We start from the raw sequence: 13,567 nt of genomic DNA on the forward strand, positions 1-13,567 counted from the left end.
GCCAGCCTTAAAGGGCCAGCCTAAAGGCCCATCCTTAAAGGGCCATTGTTAAAGGGCCAGCCTTAGAGGGCCAGCCTTAGAAGGCCAGCCTTAAAGGGCCAGCCTTAGAGGGCCAGCCTTACAGGGCCAGTTTAAAGGGCCAGCTTAAAGGGCCATCCTTAGAGGGCCAGCCTTAAAGGGACAGCCTTAGAAGGCCAGCCTTAGAGGGCCAGCCTTACAGACCAGCCTTAAAGGGCCAGCCTTAGAGGGCCAGCTTAAAGGCCGATGTTGATGTGCTCTCATTTCATTTTGTTTGTTAAAATGTTATGATTTATTTGTTCATTTTGGTATCACGTGACTGTGATTAGGGAACTGCCCACATGCTCTAATTAATATAAAACAGGTGAGCCCGTGTGTGCGGGTGCTTCACTCAGCACTGAACAACGTGTGCCGTGTGTTATGTGTTTTTAACGTTTAACGTTGGGTAAAAGAACTCTGCTAACAGGTTATGGGCCCAGTTGAATCCCATAACACAAAGTTTGAAAGTCGGTGAAAGGTGAAAGTCGCAACTTGTACCGCGTGCACCTGAGAGCTAAAGGTATGAACAGAAAAGAAAGGGAGACAGCGAGTAGCGGCTGGGCGAGGCTCATTTTTGACGGTGACGAGAAAAACTACGAAATATGGGAAACCAAGTTTTTAGGCCATCTGTGCCTTCAAGGATTGAAAGACACAATCTTGAACGAGCCCGACGATGCAGACGAAGAAGACGATGGGAAAAACGCTGAGGCTTACGCGGAGCTCATCCAGTTTTTGGACGACAAAAGCCTATCACTGGTGATGCGTGAAGCCGCAGATGATGGACGCGGTGCGCTGAAGATTCTCCGTGAGTACTATGCTGGAAAAGGAGAGCCCAGAATAATTAACTTGTATACAGAGTTAACCTCACTGCAGAAGTCACCAACCGAGGATGTCACAGAATATGTTATCAGAGTAGAGACTGCGATTACAGCCCTGAGAAACGCAGGTGAAGCGCTCAGTGATGGACTTTTAATAGCAATGGTGCTGAAGGGGTTACCAGAGACATTTAAACCTTTTGCCATACATGTAACCCAGAGTGAAGCCAAAATGACTTTTGCTGAGTTTAAGACAAAACTCCGAAGTTATGAGGATGTTGAAAACATGCGCGCAACTGTGTCTGAGGACAATGTCATGAAGGCAAGAACACAGTTTGGCACAAAGCGCGCGCCCGCCGGAGTAAAGGACAGCAATTATATGGACGTTGTATGTTACAAGTGTGGTGCAAGTGGGCACATTGCCAGATCCTGTTCGCGCAGACGATGGTGCCATCACTGCAAAAGCAACACACACAACAGTGCCAGCTGCAGACGGAACAAGCAGCGGGATGACGTGCGTAAAGCAGCCGACGAGACTGGGGGCAAGGAGTATGCATTTCGGATATGCGACTCTGAAGAACCAGCGCTGGATGTCAAGAGGAAAGGCCTGATGGTGGATGCAGGTGCGACGTCTCACATAATCACGGACATCGCAAAGTTCAAGAAGTTTGACAGCAGTTTCCAAGCCGGGTCTCACTGTGTGGAGCTGGCTGACGGCTCCAGATGCAAAGGAGTGGCCAAGCGCAGAGGTGACGCGGAGGTGTGGCTCATCGACAGCGGGGGCAGGAGCTTCCGAACAACGCTGAGGGGTGCCTTATACATCCCAACGTATCCACAAGATATCTTTTCAGTGAAAGCTGCCACTTCCAGCGGAGCCACTGTGACCTTCAGTGGGAAGAAAAATGTGCTGCTGCACAGAGACGGTACCAAATTCCCCATACACGTACACAACAAACTTTATTATCTGCACACATCAGAAAACATGTGTAAGACTAATGACCAGTGTAAGAAAAGCCTTGATTTGCAGAGTTGGCATGAAATCTTAGGTCATTGCAATTTTGCAGATATAATGAAACTGAAAAATGTTGTAGATGGAATGGAAATTAAGAATGAAGGTAACAAACCTGTTTCACAGTGTGAAGTATGCATTCAAGGGAAGTTTGTCCAAACTAGAAACAGAGGGCCAGATGTGAGGGCTAAAGCACCTCTGGACATGGTACACACTGACTTAGCGGGTCCTATAGATCCAGTGTCTAAAGATGGTCATAAATATGCACTTTCTTTCACAGATGATTACTCTAGTGCAATTTATGTTTACTTTTTGAAACACAAAAGTGACACTGTACAAGCAACAGAAAAAATCATTGCTGATGTGGCGCCCTATGGCAAAATAAAATGTATGCGATCCGACAATGGCACAGAGTACACATCCAGAGAGTTCCAAGCATTAATGTGCAAGATGGGTATTAGGCATGAGACTTCCGCTCCATATTCTCCACACCAAAATGGTACAGCGGAACGCAATTGGAGAACCCTGTTCAAAATGGCCAGGTGTATGCTAATAGAGAGCAAGCTGCCAAAGATGTTGTGGACCTATGCTGTCCAGACAGCTGCTGTGGTGAGAAATAGGTGTTTTAATAGATGTACAAAACAGACACCTTACTACATGTTAACAGGCAGACAGCCAAATATTGCCAGAATGCAGAAATTTGGGCAAGTGTGTTATGCTTACAAACAACAAAAAGGAAAGTTGGACTCTAAATGTGAAAGGGCCATTTTTATTGGATATGATAAAAATAGTCCGGCCTACATGGTGTACTATCCCAGCATCAGAAAAGTACAAAAACACAGACTTGTAGAGTTTGTAGTTAAAAAGAATGAGGGGGTACTGGATGCAGATGATGATTTTGACATTCAAAATGAGAGAAAATGTGTGACAAGCCCACTAGCTAACCCACAAGTGATAGAAAGTCAGGAAGTGTTCACAAACAATGAAGCAGATGTGAAAGACGAACAAAATGCTCAAACAGTGAAGTCAGAAAATGAAGAAGGTGAACAGGAAGAATACAAACCTGCTGAGAAACGTTATCCTGATAGGGAGAGAAGAAAGCCTGACTATTATGGTGATCATGCATGTGTTTTTGAGGAGGATAATACTAATATTGACTACTGTTACAGACTCCTGTGTAATGTTCCTCAAACATACACAGAAGCAATCACTTCACTTAATGCAAAACAATGGGTTGATGCTATGGATGAAGAAATGCAGTCACTACAAGACAATGTAACTTTTACCTTGACCACTCTTCCAAGGGTAAAGATGTAGTGGGGGGTAAATGGGTTTATGCAATGAAAAAGAACACTGATGGATCAGACAAGTACAAAGCCCGATATGTAGCCAGGGGGTTTAGCCAAAAGAAAGGTGTAAACTATGATGAAACTTTCTCCCCTACAGCTAATATGACCAGTGTCCGGGTATTAGCACAGAAAGCAGCACAGGAGCAGCTAGTTGTTCACCAGATGGATGTAAAAACTGCTTATCTTCATGCACCAATCGAGTGTGAAATCTACATTGAACAACCTGAAGGTTATGAAGTTGTATCAAAAGAAGGTGACAAATTAGTGTGCAAACTAGAAAAATCCCTGTACGGTCTAAAACAGTCAGGACGCAACTGGAATAAGATGTTGCATGATTATTTGTGTGAGATGAAATTTGTACAGAACCCAGCCGATCATTGTGTTTATAGCAAAATTACTGAACAAGAAAAAGTGCACATAATCATATGGGTCGATGATTTGATTATTGCTGCCAATGATGATGATGCCTTACAATGTGTTAAAGAAATGTTGAAACTCAAGTTCAGAATGAAAAACTTGGGTAAACTAACACATTACCTGGGTATTGACTTTGAACAGTCTGCAGATTGTGTTAAGATGTCACAATGCAAATATGTACAGAAAATACTGAAGAGATTTGACATGTTAGACTGTAAAGCCAGAGCTACCCCTTGTGAACAGAAACTTGACTACAGTGATGATGCTAAACTAATGGATGATGTGAGGAAATACAGAGAGGCAGTTGGGAGCTTAATATACTTAGCAACATGTACAAGGCCAGACCTGAGTTTTATAGTGAGTAAACTATCTCAGTACTTCACTAGACCGACTACTGATCAATGGACAACGGTAAAGCATGTGTTGAGATACTTAAAAGGTACTCAAAACAAAGAACTTTGTTTCAAAAAGCACAAAGGTGAAAACACAATCCATGCTTAAGTGATGCCAACTGGGCCGCTGATATTGATCGAAAAAGCACCACAGGTTACTGTATCAGCCTGAACAAAGATGGGCCATTTGTTTCATGGAAAACTAAAAGACAACCTACAGTTGCACTCTCTACTTGTGAGGCTAAGTATATGGCTTTAGCTGCGACCATGCAAGAGTGTCTGTATTTAAAACAGCTTCTGAAGTATTTTGATGGACAGGTATACAGGTGTTTAGTCTACGAGGACAACCAGGGCACTGTAGCTCTAGCCAAAAACCCTGTACATAGGCAAAGATGTAAGCATGTGGACATTAAATACCACTTTGTGAGATCTACTTTACAAACTGATGATGTGACATTGGAATACTGTCCAACTAATGAAATGGTTGCAGACATCCTAACGAAACAAGCCAGTAAGCTGAAGTTGATGAACTTTGAAACCTTTATGTTTGGTGAATGAACCATGGACTATGAACAACTAATGAACTCTGAACTTGTGATTTTTGTGTGAGCATTGGAAAAAAAAAAAAAAGAAAGAAAGAAAAAGAAAAACCTGTGAAGTTTATGTTGACATGATTCTTGTAAAATGTGAGCAAGTGGGGGTGTTGATGTGCTCTCATTTCATTTTGTTTGTTAAAATGTTATGATTTATTTGTTCATTTTGGTATCACGTGACTGTGATTAGGGAACTGCCCACATGCTCTAATTAATATAAAACAGGTGAGCCCGTGTGTGCGGGTGCTTCACTCAGCACTGAACAACGTGTGCCGTGTGTTATGTGCGTTTAACGTTTAACGTTGGGTAAAAGAACTCTGCTAACAAAGGGATAGACAATACGAAGGAATAATAAACAGTATGAAGAATACATTGAAATTTTGGAAAAAGAGAGGACTAAAATTAAAAGGGAAAGTGGTGGTGGTGAATGCACTGCTAATGAGTAAAATGATCTACGCAATGAGAGCGTTGGATGTGCCTGACAGAGTGGTGAAATAAGTGGAGGGGTTGGTGAATGACTTTTTGTGGGACGGGAAAGGGGCCAGAATAGCACGGGAGGTTTTAGAGAACGAATACAAGGATGGTGGATTAAAACTAGTAAGTCTAGAATGCAAAAAGAAGGCAATGAGGGTGAAGACAATGGTGAACTATTTAGCTGCTAAGAATGATCACGTGTGGAAGGCTTTTCTGAAGGAAGCAATCAGTCAATGTGGGGGGTGCGGTGAGAGTGGTGTATACATGGAAATGAAAAAAGGAATGTTGAATGGAGTGAGTGAGTTTTACAAAGAGGTGTTGAGTGCATGGGGGGAGTTTGTAAAGAACATAAGCTATGAATGTCAAAATCTAAAACAAATATGGGAACAACCTCTCTTCTTAAATCCAAAAATCACAAGCGACGGAAGAATGATGGACAATATGCTGATCAGGAGGGCAGGTATAAGGAAAGTTAGAGATATAGTGTATGAATATGTACCTGGTTTCATGTCAGCACAGGTGATGGTGGATGAAGTGAAATTGAGGGGGGATGATATTGGGGTGGGAGAGGTGGAAAAAGTGATGGGCAAAATTAAAGATGGGAGGCCGAGGGAGTGGAGAATGATGATTGAAAGAGGGCATAAGGTGGGGGATGACTGTGAGCTGGAACTCTATGTGGGAGAAGGGAAAAGTAAGAAAAGACTGGAGAATGTAAAAACTAAGATATTGTATGCATATTTTAAAGGAGAGAATGTTAGAAGGCCGGCATCGGAAAGAGTGTGGGAAAAAGCAATAGAAGGAATGGATGTAAAGAAAATATGGGCAAATATGAGAGTGAAATGGAACACCAGTGAATGTGAGCACATGGACTTCATGCTAAGACACAGTAGAATATTCAATAATCTAATTATAAGCAAATTTGATGAGAATGTAAGCAAAGAATGTGAAGTATGTGAAAAGAAGGTAGAAACATTTATGCATGAGTTCATAGAATGTGAAGGGTTAATAACCTATTTTGACAAAATGAGAAAGCTCATAATGAGTTGTTGGGGGGGGGGTAGATTTGTAAGGGACATGGACTGGAAAGAACTGTGGTTATTTGGTGTAAATAAAAGGGTGGGAGAATGTAATGCAAATCTGTTGAATTATACATTGAGCCATGCAAGATATGCTGTTAAAGTACGAAGAAATATGATTCACTATGACAAGACAAATGCGGATGTATGGCACATTTTTAAAAGTATAATGAAAAAAGACATTTCCATTTTGTACTATTACTTGGAGGAGGGGGAATTCTATCACGCTTTTGTGAAAGGGAATACAATGGTGTATATAAATGAAGAAATGGGACTGCAATTCAGAATTGATGTGTAAAGTATGTTGAATGAATGAAAAAAAAAAAAAGAAAAAAAAAAAAGAAAACGCCCGATCTAGGAAGCTAAGCAGGGGCGGGCCTGGTTAGTACTTGGATGGGGGACCGCCTGGGAATACCAGGTGCTGTAAGCTTTTTATGGTTTCTGCTCTTGCCTGACAGCAGAGGGCGCTGTGTGACACTTTTTGCTGGAGTCTAGTTTGGCCTGCGTCGCCTTCAAATAGGATCTTTTCAGTTGACCTGGCAGCTTACGTAGGGCCCTATAAATTCCGTTTTATTTTTTCCCAAATTCCGTTTTTTCCGTTTTAATTTTTTGGAATTCCATTTTTGTTTTACCTTTTACTCATTTTACCACAAAAGAGTGCGTTTTAATAATGTTTATGAATAAAATGCACACTAATTAATTAGAAATGAACTTACATTCATTGAGGCGACACAATATTGCACTTTTCCTCAATACTTTACTACTGCATCATGTAACACAACATTGCACTAGGTACTTCAAATAAAAAATGTTTGAAGTGAAAACAAATGACATATTAAAAAATAATAAAGTGCTCAACCAGCCTTTTCTCTTCAAGCGAAAATATACTTGACTTTATACACACACACGCACACACAGATGGTGACTACCACTACGTTGTATATTAGGCTGATAAATTAACATTAACTTACCAATAACGATGTTTAGCACACTGCAATCCCTAGCATCAGTGGTCTCATCCACAACAACGGAGAATTTTTTTCCCCCGGATCTTCTGGAGCACAGAGGAGATGTGTTGATCAAACACTCGGGGGAGGTGAAGTTGTCGGAGGCTGCTGGCATTTTCAGGCAGCGCTGCTCCCTGTTTGCAGTGCTTCACGAGAAAAGGATGTATTTTTCCCAACTTCTCCAAGGGGATGTCGGCCTCAGCACACATGCTCACAAAATCCTCGACGAAGTCTTTTCTTAAGTCCGCTGACTTGAACGAGGCAGTAACGCATGTCTGTCGGGGCTGCCTGCTAGCGTTAGCGCTATGTGTTTCTTTTTTTTTAGATGACTTTTGGATAACAAGTGGTCATCACATGTGTTTTTTCGCTTCCAGTCAACTGAGTGTTGACAGAAAGTACAAAATAACACCAGATACACCAGATACATAGAAGTCACCTGGGTACTGCTCGGCTCTGTATTTCGGCGTTAGCGTGGTATTGCGCAACTTCTTCGCAGACGGGGGGAGTGCCATGTTTGAAAAAGGGCGGTAGGCAGGTATTGTGTCACATTGATTACCGACCTCAGGGAACGATTCCCCAGGTTTATGTTCCTCTTTCTCATGAAAACAGCATTTCCGCGATATTCCGCATTCAAAATAATTTCCGTTTTTATTGTCCAATTCCGCGATTCCGCGAACGCGGAAATTATAGGGCCCTACTTACGGCCATACTACCCTGTTTCACAGGTGGGTGGGTGGTGTGATGTTGGATATGGGGGCCAGTGGGTTGTCGCCGTTTTGTTGTTCCTGGAGCACATAAAGAAGAGTGGCCAGTACGGGGGGTTGAACCCATGACCTTGGCGTTATTAGCACCACACTCTGACCAACTGAGCTAACCGGGATAGCGGCAGAGAGCTGCTGGAATGACCACTCCTCTCTCCCTGCTCCAGCAGCGGAGCGCCGTCTGACGACATCGGGAGTGTCGTCCCCATGCAACTGGGAGCCTTTCGTCAGCGGAGAGGAGTCACCGTCTACGCCTGTGGCTGTGCCTGTACTGTGGGAGTCCTACACACAATTTCCCACTGTCCAGTTCGCCCAGCACGCCAACGCTCTTCCCCCACCAGGGATATTCCCCAGCTGCTGGCACTGCCCGCTCCAACCACACCGGCTGCGTCATCCGCTTTGGTGGGCCGACTTCAGGTGGAAGGTACGATATCCTGGGCAGGGGAAGCTTCTCCTACCACAGCATTAATTGACTCTGGGGCAGACGAGAACTTCATTGATAGCGGACTGGTCAGTTCTCTCAACATTCCTACTGTTGAGCTTGTCCCCCACAAGAATGTCTGCTCGCTAGATGAACATCACCTGGCATGCATTACGCATCAGACGTGCACCATATCCTTGGTGCTGTCGGGTAACCACCACAAGGTCACTAATTTTTTTCTTATGCCCTCTCGCTCAGCTCTGTTAGTACTCGGCCTCCCCCTGGCATCCCGTGCGTGTGTTGTGATGTTTTGTCTTTCAGCGCCTCATTCAGAGGCACATCCACTCGACAATTTAATTTGTTTCTCCGACAGTGTTTCCCAACGTGGCATTGGTGGTTCAGTGGTAGAATTCTCGCTTGCCAAGCGGGAGACCCGGGTCCGATTCCCGGCCAATGCAGTATATCTCAGCTTATACCTTTCTTTAGAGCTCATGTTGAAAAAGTACAAAGGCTCTTTTCCTGCGAAAGGACAGTATTCAGAATGACACCTGAAACGTAACAGACCGGACCACCCGAGAGTTAAGGTGGACAGCACTTAGTGAAACCTTACTGCAGTCATGCTGCTGTAGTCTCTGTCGCGTTGGTCAGCACGTTTGGCTGTTAACTGAGAGGTTGGTGGTTCGAGCCCACCCAGGGACTCTCAATTCACACATGTGTTGGACTTTGGACTCCCTCCCTTGTATGAACATTTTTCCCCATTGGCGAACTGTTTTTGTGTTGGTACCAGATGCACTGCTGGCACTGTGGCTAAGCTGGTCAAAGTGCCTGTCTGGTAAACAGGAGATCCTGGGTTCAAATCCCAGCAGTGCCTGGGTGCTTGGTCAGTGAAACTTTGGCAGCTGATTTCTGAACCATGTACTTCTTTTTGTCACTTGCCCTTCAAGAACGAATTGACGTTGCATCCACAGCTGACATGATTGTTGTGGATCCCATTACGCCAGAAGGTGCTTGAATCCAAAGAGTATGTGTTGTCATTCAGCGCCACTTTGCAGAGGCTCATCCACTTGACAGTTGATTATTTTTCTCTTACAGTGTGTCCCCACGTGGCATTGGTGGTTCAGTGGTAGAATTCTCACTTGCCAAGCGGGGGCCGCGCGCGTGTTGGTGACATTTGCTGCCAGCCAATCAGGATGCGACACATACGTCAGACAAGCAAAGAGACTCGCCTGCCACGCGGGCATGATTACCTTTACCATCTATCAGGGATGGCAACTGAATTAAGAATCAATGCCAGAAACCTGCCACAGGATTTCAGATAATGTTTTGATGCAGACTGGTCATGATGCCTCTGAAGTTCACCAAAGCAGACCTGACTTAAGGTGACTACACTTCCAAAGTTCCCAGTGATGACTGAACCTCTCGCTCCTTGTGTTCCCCGAGAAACTCGGTCAGCTGCGGAATTGACGTACTCCAGCAAAGGACCCAAAATAGTTATGAGACTGAACCTTCTCTGTCAACACTGTGATGGCAGGGGAATTAGCTCAAATGGTAGAGCGCTTGCTTTGCATGCGAGAGGGAGCGGGATCGATGCCCACATTCTCCAAGAAGTCAAATGCTTTTTTTGTAGAAGAGATGTTGGGATCGGAAATGAGTCCAGGATTTGTCCCTCAGCATCAGACAAATACCCCAAACCTAATCCTGGCTACGTTCTCTCGACTAGTCTCTTGTCATGTAATAGTGAAGAAACCCAGTCCTTGATTTATTGTTCCCAAGTACCAAACACGAATCTGAGCCCCAATTTCTATGCCAAATACAGTATTGGTCTAACCCTAAACCCAGTCTTAACTCCCTTCTCCAGTTGAGCACCTTATCTTGTTGTGTAGTACTTACCAGAAACTCAAGTCTATCATTTATTGACGGGTTTTATTCGTATTTCTGTCGTCAGTCGCTTCAGAATGACAGCAGTTGGCAGATAGCGCTTATGAATGACCCTAACCGTTCGACCGAGGACCAAGACAAATCCCATCTCCACTCAAAACCTGTCCAAATGTCAGTTACCTGACTGGGAGCACCAATATATTTTTATTAATAAAATAAATTTGATTAGAGATCAGATGATAGATGTTGATGGTAGACTGTCAGATTCTATTATAAAGAACAATATTATGTAGGATAAACTGTGTAGTTTTCAATTTAAGAGGATAAGTGTAGATGAGGTAGGAAAACTGTTGCATTCTATTAAAAGCGATAAGCCATGTGGTATTGATAATTAGGATGGTAGGTTACTGAGGGCGGCAGCAAAGTTGATTCAGGAGCCGATATGCCATATCTTCAATTTAATTATTGACAATGGCGTTTATCCACAGTCCTGGAAGATCGCAAAGGTGCTAGGTCGAAAAGGTTTGCTTAAACAAGTCATTCCTTGTGTGCACGGTCATCTCCTTGGCCTTCTCGGTGTTGAGGATGAAGGAGCAGAAATCTTCTGGCATACTGTACTTGACCACAGAAGGAGGATAAAGGAAGTAGGTTGAACATTTCAGGGAAGGGGCCTCCCTTCACCCGCCTGAACAGGGACTTGAACCCTGGACCCTCAGATTAAAAGTCTGATGCTCTACCAACTGAGCTATCCAGGCGTTTGTTGAATGCGGACAACTCACAAGGTCAAATCTTCTGGCATACTGTACTTGACCTTGCAGAGAGGAGAGCTTCTTCTCTGGCTCTCAACAAAGGCGGTCGCATCTTTCCCCTCTCCTCCCTATCCCTTATCTTCCCTGCTTTGTTGTCCCCTGTCCACCCTGTCGATGGAGTTTGACTTGATTCTTTGTCATGCAGTCTGAAATTGGCAAACTGAGAAATAATGATTGAGTGACCAATGCAGTCTGTCTATTTTAATACATTTCGTCTCAACTCATGTTGAAAAAGGACAGAGCCATTTGCGTGAGAGCACAAGACCCCTGGATTGTACCCAAAAATACTTTGCGTTCATCAAAGAAGCTGGTGTCCTGGTTTGCAATGCCTCGATTGTTACACCAGAAGGTGCGAGTCACATCCAAAACAAAGGGCATGCTGGAAGCATAGCATGCGTTAGTATGGCTTCAACTGAACAGAAGTTAGCAGGGTGTGAGTCTCTGTGGCGCAATCGGTCAGCGCGCTCGGCTGTTAACCGGGAGGCTGGTGGTTCGAGCCCACCCAGGGACATTCTCTGGATGCATCAGTGTCACTGTTTATTCATGTTTGCGCTCCTCTCTTGCACAGCACTTGTGTGGTTCCCAATTGGCAAACTCTGTGTCAAGGCTCCCTACAAAGAGCCTTGTGCATTTGGACATTTGCAGGTTTAAGAAAAAGAGACCACTTTAGCCAAATATCTTCTGGACAAAAGAGTGGTCAGACAAGACAAAGTTTGAGCCAGTCACCTGAACATTAGACTTTTGATCTGAGTGTCCGGGGTTCAAGTCCCTGTTCAGGTGACCAGTGATAGGGTCTGAGGTCCACTTGCAAACGCCTCCTTTTTGCCCACAAAATACAAGGGCAACAGGACAATCCCTTCAACAATCTTGTAGCAGCATACAGCATGCTGAATGTAGCAGCATAGGAGTATATCCATATCTCCCTATGCAGCGTGTACCGTTAAACAGACCTCACTGCTGGCCAATCATTGTGTAGGTGGAGAGTATTTAAGCAGCGCTCCTCTCACTGCTTCTTCCGTTGCACTTCCGTCTGTGTACTTCCGGGTCAAGTGTTCGACTGAGACAGAGTGATCGGTGTGCTGCTAGGGCATACGTGTCTTTCGGCGTCCTATTGTGGTGAGTGTTATCTCTCGCTCCGTTGCTGTGCATGCTCGTAGCTTGCTAATGCTAGTGTGGTCATAGGTGAGACGCCCGTAGCCGCCTGGGTTTACTCCCTCCCTCGCTCCTCTCATGTGCCTGTGTGTCTGCTTAGAAGGTATGTAGAGTTATTAACATAGGTCGTAACCGCATCATTGTCGGCCATATCATTAATTTTAACATCTGCGATAGGTGTAATCTGCCTGAATGCCAGCTAACACTGCCGCCGCATGTGATGTCATCGCCAGCCATCTGAGAACGCCGCTGCTTCGTCTGCGCTGTCGCTGCTTGCCTTGACTGACTGCTCTCCCGCTGCTGTGCTACGGCTTGCTACTGGCCTGTTCTGCTACTGCTCGGTCTTGTGGCTTCACCTAGCTGGGAGCTTAGCGCTGGTAGCCTCTGTCTGCGCTCTGGACTGCTCTGCCTGCTGTGATCAGCCCGCGGGCGGGACTGTGACTGACTTGCCAGGCCGCTCGGCCTCTCCTGACAGACAGACACTACGTGCAATTCTTCTTATTATTTTAGAGTTCCGCTTCTATTGTGTGTGTTTTAGTGGTGGGGTTGTAGATCCCTTTTTGTTTAGTTACAATTGCATAGGTTTTTCTTTTGCTTTTGTTTACATTATTTCTATAGGTTTACCTTTTTGTTTTAGGAATATTTTGACTTGGTTATATTTTCTAGCCTAGTTGCTTTATTTGATTTTGGGAATTGGGTGGGTTTTCCTTGAGTAGTTCCTCCTTTTGTTTATCATATGTTGTTTTGCTTGTTTAATTTGTGTGTTTAGTGGATCAACCTTCAATTTAGTTAGTATCATTTTGTTATTTTTGTTTAATTGCTTTATTATTTTGTTTTTGACCCCACTAATTGTTTTATTCCCTTTTCAGTTGCTGAGGATCGGTGGTGGTGCTGGTGGTCTGGGTGGCGGTATCCCCTCCTGTGTGCGGTGCTCCTCTGGGATTTGGTTTTCTTTGCACATCCCTGTGTGTGCCACGTGTGACTGGGTGCTTTTTGGGTTGTTTTGGGTAGATCCCTCCCCCCTTCACTAGCCCATTGTCCACCTGGTAAGCCTCAGCACCTGATTAGGTTTCCCTCTTCCCCTTCTTGTGTGTGTGGTATTTTAAAAAGATGTTAAAATTTGTTAATAAAATCTATTATTTTTTATAATGTGAACCATGTCTCCAGCCTCATGAGTATAATGAACCTGTGTATGCCTTAAGAGGGAAAAGAAAAAAAAGAAATTGACTCTCTGGGTGAAATTCCCAGGGTGGCGTTGTCTGGTCCTTGAAAATCTCTGGTGTAAGCCAGTATTCTTCCACTCCCTACCACTGCCACACGGAATTGACGTACTCCACCAAAGGAACCAAAATAGTTC

The 13,567-nt window shown here is 44.3% G+C and overlaps 1 long non-coding RNA gene and 4 other non-coding genes across 5 annotated transcripts; 4 read left to right on the forward strand and 1 right to left on the reverse strand.

Annotated features, from left to right (window-relative positions):
* The first annotated feature begins 8,758 nt into the window (after positions 1-8,758).
* Positions 8,759-8,829, forward strand: trnag-gcc (transfer RNA glycine (anticodon GCC)). The gene has a single exon. It is a non-coding gene; the product is annotated as a tRNA-Gly (tRNA).
* Positions 8,830-9,168: 339 nt separating this feature from the next.
* trnat-ggu (transfer RNA threonine (anticodon GGU)) lies at positions 9,169-9,242 on the forward strand. Its single transcript has one exon. It is a non-coding gene; the product is annotated as a tRNA-Thr (tRNA).
* Positions 9,243-10,931: 1,689 nt separating this feature from the next.
* On the reverse strand, positions 10,932-11,004 carry trnak-uuu (transfer RNA lysine (anticodon UUU)). Its single transcript has one exon. It is a non-coding gene; the product is annotated as a tRNA-Lys (tRNA).
* A 491-nt stretch (positions 11,005-11,495) lies between these two features.
* Positions 11,496-11,569, forward strand: trnan-guu (transfer RNA asparagine (anticodon GUU)). Its single transcript has one exon. It is a non-coding gene; the product is annotated as a tRNA-Asn (tRNA).
* Positions 11,570-11,911: 342 nt separating this feature from the next.
* Positions 11,912-13,314, forward strand: LOC131114014 (uncharacterized). Its single transcript, XR_009121558.1, has 3 exons — positions 11,912-12,174; positions 12,241-12,313; positions 12,388-13,314. It is a non-coding gene; the product is annotated as an uncharacterized LOC131114014 (long non-coding RNA).
* Positions 13,315-13,567: the final 253 nt, after the last annotated feature.

The sequence above is a fragment of the Doryrhamphus excisus genome, chromosome 2, assembly GCF_030265055.1.
Source record: "Doryrhamphus excisus isolate RoL2022-K1 chromosome 2, RoL_Dexc_1.0, whole genome shotgun sequence".
NCBI classification, from domain to species: domain Eukaryota; kingdom Metazoa; phylum Chordata; class Actinopteri; order Syngnathiformes; family Syngnathidae; genus Doryrhamphus; species Doryrhamphus excisus.